Below are 12,724 nucleotides of genomic sequence, written 5' to 3'. Positions count from 1 at the left end.
GATAGCATAATCTGGCTGGGGATCATGACTGGGGATCATTAGGTTGATCAGTGAAGACAGGAAAGGTATTGCTGAATTGTGTCAGAGCACTAGCTTTGGACCACGTAGTTCGAATCACATCTGCACACCATTCTGGATTAGGTTAAAATATTTTTTTTTTTTTACTTGCACATATTCCAGAGCTAACCATTGTTAATGATCTGTGTACCAACCAGGACCTATGGTCCTTCAATCTGAGGGCTTAAGTTTGCTGCATCTAAAGGAAGTTACATGTGCACAAAGTACCACAAAATAGCTGACATGCGGCAAATCATCGCCTGTGGTAAAATAAATAAAGTTTCCTGTATGCAACAAGTGCCACATCTTTTTTTCTCTTTTTAACTTGCATGTTTCTTTCAGACTTTATGATTTGTATTTCTCTGCGCTCCACTTTGACAATGCCAATCGCAAGCGTAACAAAAAGAAGAAAAAGGAGAAACATCAGGAAAGTGAAAGGCTTCTTGGAACACTCAGATCCTCGTTTCCAGAAGAAAACCCGGGAGAAGAAGGAAGAATCCCATCCTCCAGATGGCTCTTTATGAGAGCAATGCAGAAGTGAGGGCAGTAAACAACCTCACAAGGAAGGGAAGCCTTCCAGTGCAGGTGAAAGGAAGAAACATCGCATCCAGCGAGTATATTAAAGGTAAGCGGCTGCAGCATGTTTATGGGATTCCTTTTAGATTAATCTAGAGATTATCTAAAACAGTCTTTAAATGCTTGATGACTGAACAGTCTGCTGGATATTAAAATATGTTTTGAAAAATATGTTTCAAATGTTGTTTTTTCAGCTGTGTGGGGAGAACAAATACAGTGGCTATGAATATTTTGGCTATTATTCAGAACAGCATGTGGAGGGATATGTAAACTATGTAATATGTAAAAATATGTACTATGTAAAAATCCTGCTTTTTTTCTCCTTTTTGTTTTTTTTTTTTGTCTTTTTCTTTTTTTCCCTGCTATTATAGGTTTAAGAATATAGAGGAATGCGCTGATGGAAGCCATGTAAAGAGTCTCCAAATTTGCATTGGGTTTAAGCGGAAAGAATTTTATGTCTGCACAAATTATGATACTGTCAAAACTTCTTTGTTGTTCTACCTCAATATACATCTAATTGTTAGACTGCTGGATTTGTTGCCAGTATTGATGACAAAGCACACTATAGATGCTGTCTGCGTTACTGGAAAATGATTTGTTTCAAAGTAAAATGACTTCCAGGTGAGGTAAACGCTGAGCATGCTCTTTCTGCCTCCTTCTTGACAGTGCTCATAGTAGATCGCTTAAGTATGTATTAGTCAGGTTCTCTTATAAACTCCTAGTGCGTCTCTGGAATTTTGAATTTACAGTGACTTTACACTCTTCTCTCTCGCTCCTCTAGGCGGTTTCATCTGTTACCAGAGCTCTAGAACTATTTGTGAAACCTGAAGAGCTGGATGGAGAGAATTGCTACAAATGTAGCGAGTGAGATTATTAACTAATTATGTCTTAATGCTAGATATTAGTTTTATGTATTGCATGACTTAGAGCATAAGTTATCTTTTAACTTCATTTAGAAATAAGGAGACGCAGCTTCGTTGTTGTTGTTGTTGCTTCATTTTGTTTAAACAACTGGTGCACGGAAATAATCCCAAACTTGAAAACGTTACATCTGTTTTGGAAATCTAAGAAGAGTGGCTATTAGCTGATATTGGACTTTTCTCGTAGCATTGTCTGCACCATGGCTTGTCAAGCTTCCTAGGCGTGTAGCTGCATGCTGAAATATTCATATTGGCAGAAGTGAAAAGACATGCCCAGTAAGTAGTGGTGAGCTGAAGCAAGGAGCTGTGGAGAATGATTTGGAGTGGAAGGCAGCAGCAGGTTGCTGCAGGTCCTAGCGTTCACTGTGAAACAAAGTTAGATTGAGTGTCAGGGAATGTGAGCTGGCTCTGTGGTAATGAATGTTAGCAGCCTGTGCTGGCTCACTAAACAGCGTCTTGCACAGCTCTTGAACTGTGAAACCTGTCGATGTGGACTAATGTCCGAAATGAGCTCCCTTAAGCCTAACCCGTGCACAGGGAAAGCCTGTTGAGTTCAGGCGCTCTCTGTGCTGATCAATATGTAAGATGTTTCTACGTATGTGAGAAACAATTGAACATTTGCATAAGATGGTTTGGCAAAACAAGCTGTTAGTCAAACATCCCCTCAGAAAAGCACAGAGTGCCCGGCTCAGTTCTGTAGAATTCATGCCTGACCCCTCTAAATGAAAAATGCAGTATCCACTTCTTGTTGTTGGATACTAAGGAAATTAGGGTGTCGAATCAAGAGCGTCCAATAGGTTATTAAAGCAATTTAATCCCAGGTTCGTCTTGGCCTGCGGATCCTAGAAAGCAACATGCAGCGTATTCAGGATTCTCATAAGTGATGTCTGAGGAAGAGAAAGAACTGTAATAGCACCTCACATCTGAATTGCATGGTCCTTCCTTAATGTGCTCTTTGAGGTGTGATCGGTTCAGTCACACTTAAAGCCAGAATTTTCTGTCTTTTTGTGAGTTTAAAAGGAAAGGCCTTGCACATGTACAGTACTTTTTCCATTGCTGATAACTGTTATTAGTCTTATATATAACTCATTTTTACTATTTTTTGTTTATATTTTATAACTCCCTGGTAATACGCTTTCGTGAGAGATTCCTGTTCCCGCTATGCTCTGAGTTGTTGGTAAAACTTACCTTCTTCTCTGTATTAACAAACGTGACATGCAGTGCATGGGTTTATGAAAAGAAAAAACCAAACATATGATGCAAGTAAATATCATTCAAATAGCATAAACATGCATGAGACATTAAAACGAGTTTGTTTTGGGGGCAAAAAAGATGATGCTTTCAAACACTTGTCTCTGCTTGTTTTTAAGGTGTAAAAAGATGGTTCCTGCATCCAAGAGATTTACCATACACCGTTCTTCCAACGTTCTCACAATATCACTGAAAAGATTTGCAGATTTCACAGGTGGAAAGATCAACAAGGTATATTAAGAATATACCTTAAGAATATAGAGAAATGGTCTGCTTTTATTTTCATTTTCTCTTTTTTTCATTTTTCTCTTAATATCAGTAAAGTTCCTGCTTGACAAGAAGCATATACTTTCCTCTGAGAAGGCTAATTCATCAGGAAACAGTTGTCTGCAACTTCTAGTATTAAACATTGCTTATGGGAAGACTTATTTTTAGTGAATCAAGAAATATATTCATATAATTCCAGTCTCTGTTTTTTGGAAGTGTTTTTCTCTGGCTAGTCCGCGAAGTACTCTGATATAATTTTTCTATCTTCTTGGTCTCTCTTTAGGAGGTAAAATATCCTGAGTATTTGGACCTCCGAGCCTACATGTCTCAGTCAAGTGGAGAACCACTCCTCTACGCCTTATATGCGGTGCTGGTGCATCATGGAATCAGCTGTCGCACAGGACACTATGTATGCTACATGAAGGTAGAAGTCAACATCATTTCTAACAGGGTAAAAGGTTGTGCTGGCAAACCAGTTCAAGTGTTACTAGTAGTACTGTTTCTAGGCAAAAAGATTTTCTGAAATAACCCCAAACTTGAAAATGGGATCTTGTATAAAATCTTAAGCTGTGATTGACTCTCTGCTTAAGAGAGGCCAAACGTGTACCTACTGAGAAGCTAGGTGATAAGTGTTTTTGTACACTTATAAGTGGTCATTTTGTAAAGAGACTGCTGAAAAATCTGAACAGTGCTGCTGCAGAACTCTGAATGGGGGGCTAGCAACTGTCTTAACTGATCTGGAATCTTGAGTTTACTTTTCAGTGGACAGGAGGAGAGTCTCTCAAGGCAAACAGAGAGAGAAATAACACCCGATACTCATGTCAACATAAATTTATGCTCAGAGTGTAGGTGTAGGAACAGCGTCGGTATGTATATGGAACATCGGGAGAGGAAACTATATCGGTATTTACAGCTTTTCTACTTCCTTGTCAGAGAGACGTTGTCTCCAAATTAGAAATTGATGTATTTTGAATAAGGGCTGGTGGATCGGATTTATTCTTACTAGTGTTAATATTTGCTCTTGATTAGTACTTAATATCTGGTAACGCATCAATCAATCGTCAAAAATAAACTTAAAAATGTGTAAGGCTTATCTCGTTGGTCGATACAAAGACCAAGGTCTTTTCTCTTTTCTCTTTTTTTTTTTTTTTCCCAGTATTGTTTTTCTGTTTTCCTTCTCACTGCAGTCTTGATTTTGTTTCTTGTCCCTTAAGTATGTTTTCAATGTGTTGTTGAAACATTTTCCCTTTCAATGCAAAAAAAGGAGCTGTCACTGGTGTCTGCAAGTTGAAGACTGGAGCTTATCTGAAAATCACTGAGCCCAAGAGCTGTCACCTTAGTCTTCCAATAGGACAAGGATGTCTTCGTTTCTCAGTTAAATGCATTTTTCAGGTTTGTGTATTATTTTCTCAGGAATGGAAAGTGTGCGCACAATTTGCCAGTTGTGGGACTAGGAGTTCTCTTATTTCCTGTGCTTTGTTTAACCTGTCTTAAGTTTAATGGATAGCAATCAAGGTGTACTAGAAATCTGAAAACACTTTATGCTTTGTTCTCTCAGTCATTTTGGTATAACAAACTAGCTTATGGTTTAAACCCTCCATTAGGTTAGCATTTTCCCTAAACGTAACAAGTCCCTGTGTGCTACAGGAAGACAGTAACAAAAAATTAAGTATAGATATTCATCCTGCCATTATTCAGCTTCTGCCTATGGACAGACAATTACACTTATTTAAAGCGGTATCCTCTTGAAACCTAATCAGCATGTTAGAAAGCACTTAGTTATCGGCTTTTGTCCTGGAGGGCTGAGGTTTGTTTTGTTTTGTTTTACATTCAGCATTTCCTTTTCTAGCTTCCATTCCCCTGTTGTTTTGCATGAGGAAAACATGCAGCTTTACAAAGTAGAACGGAAAGAGATGCTTTTCAGTCTAACTTTTCAGTTTTTTGTAGGAGTTTTAAATGTGGTAGGTGCAAAACAGCATAAGTACTGCTGCCAAAGTTATATTCAAACAAGTATTTCTTGGAGAAGCAGAAGAAGCCCAGGGAGAAATAAATTTACAAACATGCTCTTCATGCTCTCCTTTCCCAAGATTTCTCTGAGATATATCCCATAGTCTGTGGGTTTTGAGGTATGTGGTTCCCAGGGTGAAAAGGAGGGCCAAACAGCTCTCCTCTCGGATCTCCACGTGCCAGGGCTTTAGTGTACTGCCACTTATGGCTCTGCTTTTCACCTGGAAAAAGCGACCTCATGCTGTAAACTGAGGAGCCCTGCAATTGTTCTACTTGGGTTTTTTTTGTTTTTTTTTTTTTTTCCCCTGCTCATATAGGCTTAGAAATGTGCTGATGAAACAATAAAAAAGCCAGCTTGGTACATCTCCTTACAAAAAAATAAGTACAAACTTGAGCTCCTGATCGGCTTCATGCTGAACTCTGTGCTGTTCTTGTCGTAATCTTGGTCTCTCAGTAGATAATATGGTTTAATTACGAATAGAATTATGTGATGAAGAAGATCTCACACTGCAACAAATTCAGCATCTCAAATGAAATTTTACATTTTCCGTGATTTTCTTTCTGAGCAGAAGTGTGTAGTATTAAATATATATATATATATATATATCTGTGATGAAGCCACGGTCGCAGTTACTCAGATATCTTAATAAGCACTTGCAGGAAGATAAATTGCTGCATCTTTTAGCATTATTTAATTGTAGGGTTAGAGACATGTTGATTCAACAGTGCTGTAAAGTTTCTAAGAGGTCACTTTGAAAAATACCAGCTAAATTACTGGCAAGACTGCACCCGTTCTTAAAAACAAACAACCCCCCCAAATCATCTGTTTTCCTCTTACAGGTAACTGAAGTAATCCCCGAAGAAGACAGTTCACTATCCAAAGGCAAGTTTTATTTTTAAACATTTTCTACATTTTATACCTAGCCACAACTTAACAACCAGTTAACGGTCGGTGACAATCCTGTTCAGTGTTGAAAATGTCATTCTGGCATAGGAAACAAAGGACTTCATCTTCTTGCTTTACAGCTGAATGTCTTCTACATAATGTTTGGAGAAGTGAAATCTTGCTAGAGGTTTTCAAAAATTCTGCCCGGTTTGGATGATGAAGTAAATTGCCATAGTCAGTAGATTCTGGCACTGACAAGTTCCTTCAAGCTAAAGAGGGAGTGCGATTGTTGCAAAGCATGACTGTGTTTTGAGACAGGGACGACCACAAGTTTTAATCTTAAAATACGACATGGAGGGGAGGCTGGTTGTTCACACATTCTTGCAAACATTAATACAATCTGTCCCATTATCAAGAACAAAATTAGGGACTGAACGGAGGTCTTTCAAATACCAGTGTTGCAAAAATAGACTTTTTATGCTACTAATGTCAAAAGAATCCTGATTGTACTAAACTGTGTCTCTTCTAGCTGATAAATCAGGAATAGCACAGAAGAAAATGCGTCTGCTCTAATGCTCTTTGGGCTTCGGTGAATTCTCTGGCCAGCAGATGGCGAACTCGCTTATTCTAAACCAGTCAAAAGTATAGGGAGAAAGTAAATGTCTTGCACACATTACACAAGTCCAGGGCATTGGGATCACTGGGCTACATGAGTGAAAGAGATGTACCCCAACAGTACCCCACTTAGATACGCTGCTTGCAACATAAGCAGGATGGGAGGGCTGTGCAAAGCAATTTTGGTAAATTGAGGAATTCATGTATTTCATCAAGCCTAAAGATACTAATTAGTTTCATGTGGGGGAAGGTCAGTCTTTCAAAGAAAAGAAAAAACATCTCTTAAGCAGGATTTTCTGAATGGTGGAATCTAATCTGAAAAAAGGCCACTTCAGCAGGTTATTTATTTATTTATTTATTTCTTACTGTATTGAACCTCTCAAGTAAGCTAGGAGCAGACTAGGAACAACTGAGGACTTGTTAGAGTGTGCCTTTTCACCTGGACTCATGTTACTTTGAATAAATTAACAAGGATAGCTAGTGATAATTTGTGATTTAAGGAAATTCCAGATACGTGAGAGAAAGAGCAGCGTTAAAGCAGTTAAATTCCTGCTCTCTCTAATAAGTGCTCTCTCTAGCCAGTTTCTGAACGCTTCTGTTCTGTGGCTAGGATTTGGTCAGCTTGACCACAAGATCACTAGTAAAACAAGGATGCCGTCCAGTCAAACCTTCAAATGAATGCAACTTACCTAAGGTCTACCGTTTGCTATCAAAACAGGTAGCTTTGTCCTAATATTCTGTACAGTTGACCAATTTTAGCATGGAACTGAAATGCAGTCAGTTTAATGGGAGGGCTTTGGAAGCTGCCTTCTCCAGTCAGTTCAGCCCTGTAGTCAGAGAGCAGATCAAGCTGTGTGCAGGCTTGTGACTTCTCTCTTTAGAAAGAAAACCACTGAGCCAGACAGTTCCATGTTGAGTATCACAACAGGGAATGACATTTCTTCCCTTTGTCTTTCAGATGCAGAGCTTACTGATGGAAGCCTTCAATACTCAGACTAAACCTACCATCAAAACGGACGACCTTTTTACCATCCAAACCAACCATTTTTCCATCAAACCCAACACCTTGGGTTTTGAAATGAAACTGGTAAGCCACAAGTCTTTATTGAATCTATTTTGCAGTGAAAGGGTTTTCTCTGTAACCTGATCATTTAAACTGTTGTGCTTAAAAGAAGGTCACTTGCAAGAGCGGTTATAATCCATGCTATAAAATTGAATCATCCTCTAGAAAGAAAAAAAAAAGGAGCAATTATCTTGCATGTACTCTTGATAAAGGAGGAGCTACACAATGGTATATAGTTTCACACTTTATTTTTGAGAATGTCCAGGCTTAAGTAACAGCTCTTGATGATAAATGAAAAGATTAATACGCAGTGGATTTACACAGAACATTGCGTTTTTAACAATGATCGATACAGAGTATTTGTCATGCAAATCACCTGTGTACACCAAGAAATACTTATTTCAATATATATCTGTACAGTATTTACATTTTATATTTAAACTCTAACTCGAAACATTTTCCAAGAAAATACAGAAATGGAACTGGTAAGCCACAAGTCTTAATCTGCAGCATTTGGTCTACAACAGACCTGGCTTTTCCAGCAAGCGTATCTACATAGATATGTAACAAATCTTAAAAATAGGCATTGTTTTTATATATGAAGCATTATAAATGCTGCTTGGTTTATAAAGCTTCGGTTTTGTACCCGTTTAAAACTGTTCAAAATGTCAAGTGATTTAGAGCTTACTTTGTCAGAATATTTTAAAATTTAAGTCAGTCCAGGGGAGTTTAACTATTATATACAGTTCTCTCCCTAGATTGCACTGGCAACGGGGCAGCAATTTAATGCTAGAAATAATATACTTCCTGCTACGATCTCCTCAGTTACATGTTACTCTAAATAATTATTTCTGCAGGGTATAAGAACTTCAAATACAGCAAACGAACTCTCAAGGCGTTTCCTTTGTGCTTACAGGTAGACACCGTCGCCTGGCTGGATAAACAGATTTTCTTGAAGGTGTTATTTCAGCATATAAGAATTGATTAAAAAAAAAAAAAAAAAGTGCTTCATGGCTTATTGGTTTTGTAATCTCACAGTTCTCCAGGAACACTTGATTTGCTGCATTTCACCATTACACTCGTCAGTAGCACTGATTCTGGTTTATCACTATTTGCATTACAAATCTCCTTGTCCAAAGCCTAAACTGATGTATGCACTGCTTGAAAACAAAACGTGGTTGCAGAGCAGAAGACTCAAGTCATTAGGTTAGCAGCTGCGTAACCATACTGCTTTCCAAGCATGAGATGTAGAGCTTATTGAGTTTCTATGAAGAGTTTAAACGGCTCCCATTAAGCAAAGATGTCCCCACACTGCTACTTCCTCTTAAGCAAGGATTCTACCTCCTTTGGCTGAGGCTTGCTCCCTTACATTCGAACATTCATCCAAGTAGCCTGCAATTCCACATTCGTGGGGGAAAGTCTATAGAATAGAAAAGGTTCCTCCAGTCTCTTCCTCTCAGCCTTTTTTTGAAGCATGCAATAAAGCAAAACATTCACAGGCTGACCTTCCATGCAAAACAAGGCAACTTAGTAAGACAGGAACCGCAAAACTGATTGCTCTTTAAAGTTAAAATGAGATTTGAAATAGATCAAGTTAGCAAGTGGTGTTAAGTCTGTAAGTAAGTCTGTTTTTGCCAGTGCAGCACAGTTCCCTATCATGTAGCCAGAGCTGCTTCTGTAGCTCCAAGAAGCAAAACTGCTTTGACAAAATACTGTGTCATGAAAGCATTCGTTGGTGCGGTAGGCACAGCTCAGGTTCAACAACTGAAAGACCATCAGAGTGGGACTGCAGAAAGATCTTTCAGAAGTTCCAAAAAGACATGTGGGGGTGGGAGTTTAGTTGTGTTAGATAACACAATCTTAGATAAAGATTTTGGTCTTAACGTAAAAGTAAGGGCGTCTACCAATTTCTTCAACTCCAACAACTGAAGCACAAGTCTGAAAAATCGCCTTTAAGAATGCAATGAAAATATTTAACTCTTCTGTATGTTCATAGTTTGTTGTCAAGCAAAGGAATGAATGCTGATGCCTTAACTATCTAGGGCTGTAGCTTACAGAAAGACTACACCTTCCTGTTTTTTTCCCTTTAAAAACGTTAAATCCATGTGAAATTATTTGGGGATGTTTTCACATGCAAAGCCTAATGCAACTCGTGCCTAATGCAAGCCCTGTCATCTTCTTCCTTTAGTAGTGTCGCATTAAGGGGTGTAGCCGATTGACCGTTACGGGTCCGGTCGGCTTCAGGGTACTGAACTATCACGGCCACGGATCCACCAACAACGCAGCACGCCCTCGCTCTAGTCGCGTTCAAGGAGAACTGTCACGGCCAGGAACAATGCAATTAAGTGCAGTTTATTACGGCAACAGATACACAGGTCCTTTGGATTGCCAGTGATAAATTCACTGTCTGCAAAAGCAAGCTAGCATGCATGAAATGCACAGGTACACGGCCTAGGTATTAAGATGTTAAAAAGCATAAAGACGCTAGAGATTTCTAAGTTTCCGTGGAGACGCCTGGTATAACCAAGCGTTCAGATCTTACCTCGCAGCATCCCAGTGGGCGGGGGGGGGGAGGGGTGAGAGGCTCAGCCTGTCGACTGATGTCAGAAGGTATCCTTCGTGACAGTATCTTCCCCAACATTCCCTTTCTCTTAAGCCAATTTATATTATTTTCTATCTTTTAGGTGGAGCTTGAGTGACTCCAGTCATGCGTATCTTGGTTGTGATTGGTAGAAATTACCTCGCTTGCGTTTAAAGGTACAGGCTCCGAGAAATTCAGAGGATGTGCTCAGTGAGGGGTGGTTGCCCCTTGGAGGCGGGTAGCTTTTGGGATGGAGGGGTGCTTATAATGCCTAGTCACTTAAGGCAATTACTCCACAAGGAGTAACTTTACTCCTTTAACTTAACTACTTGAACTACTTTAAGCTTTAACTACAGCATATCTAAAACATAAGGAGGATGTTACTATGTAAAAAGCAGATGAAACCAGTCCTTAACTCTTACTGCTTATTGTGCGTGAGCAGACTGGCATGAGTTTTAGCTATACTGGCAAATATCAAAGCACACCTGTGTAGTCCCAAAGCTGGGAGAAAAGCAAGGAAACCTTGAAGAAAATAGGGAGGCCTGTAGCTTGTGTAGTCTTTTAGCTGAGAAAATAAGGAAGGAGAGAGACAGGTAGCCTTGAGCTAGCAGAAGCAAGGAAGAGAAGGGATAAAAGGGAAAAAACAAGAAGGAGAAAACCAGCTCCAGACTGGCCTGTAGTAACCTTTTGCTCATTAAGGGTCATTAACACATTAGAAATCACACCTGTCAAAATGATAATCCTTGCTAATGTGGGATTCGGTGTGTGTCCCCCTCCTCCTGTACCCCCCCCCCCCCCCCCGGTGTTCCTCTGTAATGCGCAAGCTCAGTAGAGAAAAGTTAGGTGAGCTGTAATAACCAATCAAAAGGAGCCAAAGAGAGAGTTTTCACAAGTTTCCTGTGTATGAATGACGGTGATTCGAGTCAGAGGTGTGCTTGCTTTGCGAAAGATAGCCAAGTACCTGACTCTGCAGAGTTCTGTAATTAATTATGTAATTAAAAGACCTTGGTGTGCATTCCGACTCTGGGTGCTTATTGGCGCGGTGCACTGGGCACGAACTCGCGGACAACATCTGTACTCAGTGTGATGCCTACAGACAATCCTTTACTGTTGGGACCTGCATATTTTTCTGTGCCTTCAACACAAACCCTTTGGTACAACTAGTTCCCTACGTAGCTGCCAGTTCACCACTCAGTTGCACTTCTGAAGAGGAAAAGCTATTTCCCTCTAACGTAGGAGCACATACTCTAAATGCAAGCTTCACTCAGCTGGTCATTTACTGCAGGACAAGATTTGAAAACTGTTGTGGAGATTCTGTTGGGTTTTCTGCTTACAGAAAAATTAAGTGCCAAATCGCCCTCTACTCCGCTTTGTAGTGCTGCATTTAATGGAGATTCAAAGAATTTCATTTGCTCCTCCGTTTATGGACAACGAGCTGAAGGAACAGGTACAGCACATCAGCCTGGAATGCCTTCCCTCCCAACCAAAGTAAACTGGAGCTGTAACTAACACAAGCAGAAACAAGGCTTCCACGTTTTCAGCTGAATAAAGTTCCAACAAAATCATCCTCTGGGATTTGAAGCTTACTTCAAATTACATGCCAACAGCTCTTTTCCCTGAAAGGTCTTGCCCAGTTCTTACGTCATAGTAAAGTGTATACCTATAAAATTTACAGTTAACGTCTTCTCTTAGTTTGTCCAATTTTTGCATTATCGCTCAGCTGTGTGCTCATTTATAAGCTGATGCATGTATACAAGCTGCTGCTCAAGTCCTACGTCTTGTTTGCAATTCTTCGTTTCCTTGTTGCCAGCATATTGTAAAGCGGATCCCTGCTGCTACTCGCTCTAGAAGAAAAGGAATCATCGGTTTGGTTACCAAATACCCGCTTCTGGAAACCAGAAGTGTTTTGGTCTCTCTTCCCTTCGAATGACTCCACACCTCTCATCAGATAATGGATTGCTGACCTAGAATCAGAGAACATCCCAAGGTGGAAAGGGCTCACAATAATGAGCGAGTCCAACTCCTGGCTCCACACAGGACCACCCCAAAAGCAGAGCCTATGTCTGAGAGCATTGTTCAAACACTTCTGGACCCCCGTCAGGCTCGGTGCCACGACCACTGCCCTGGGCAGCTGTCCCAGTGCCCGAGCGCCCTCTCAGGGCAGCACCTGAGGCGCACGGGGCTCGGCGGGGCGGCCCGGGAGGGGAGGAGGACGGCGGGGCGAAGCGGCCGCTCCCTCAGAGCCGTCTCCCCGCCGCCTCGCCCGCACGTCGGGGCTTTTTCGTGTCGGGGCTTTTTCGTGTCGCGCCCTCGGGCTCTCGCCGCGGGCGACATGCCGCTCCCCAGCGCGGACAGCTTGCGCGCGGGGCCTGCCCGCGGCGGCGGCGGGAGGGAAACCCCAACCGCAAAGCCCTCCCGGCAGGGAGAGCTCGGGGTGAGGGCCGGTCCGGCACCGACAGTAAAGACACGCCGGAGGAAACGCTCTGCTTTTAGCCGTGAGC

This window comes from Anser brachyrhynchus (genome assembly GCF_964034855.1).
Source record: "Anser brachyrhynchus genome assembly, chromosome: 6".
Classification (NCBI taxonomy): Eukaryota; Metazoa; Chordata; class Aves; order Anseriformes; family Anatidae; genus Anser; species Anser brachyrhynchus.
The sequence above is the reverse complement of the archived record's forward strand: the minus strand, read 5'-3'. Positions refer to the sequence as shown.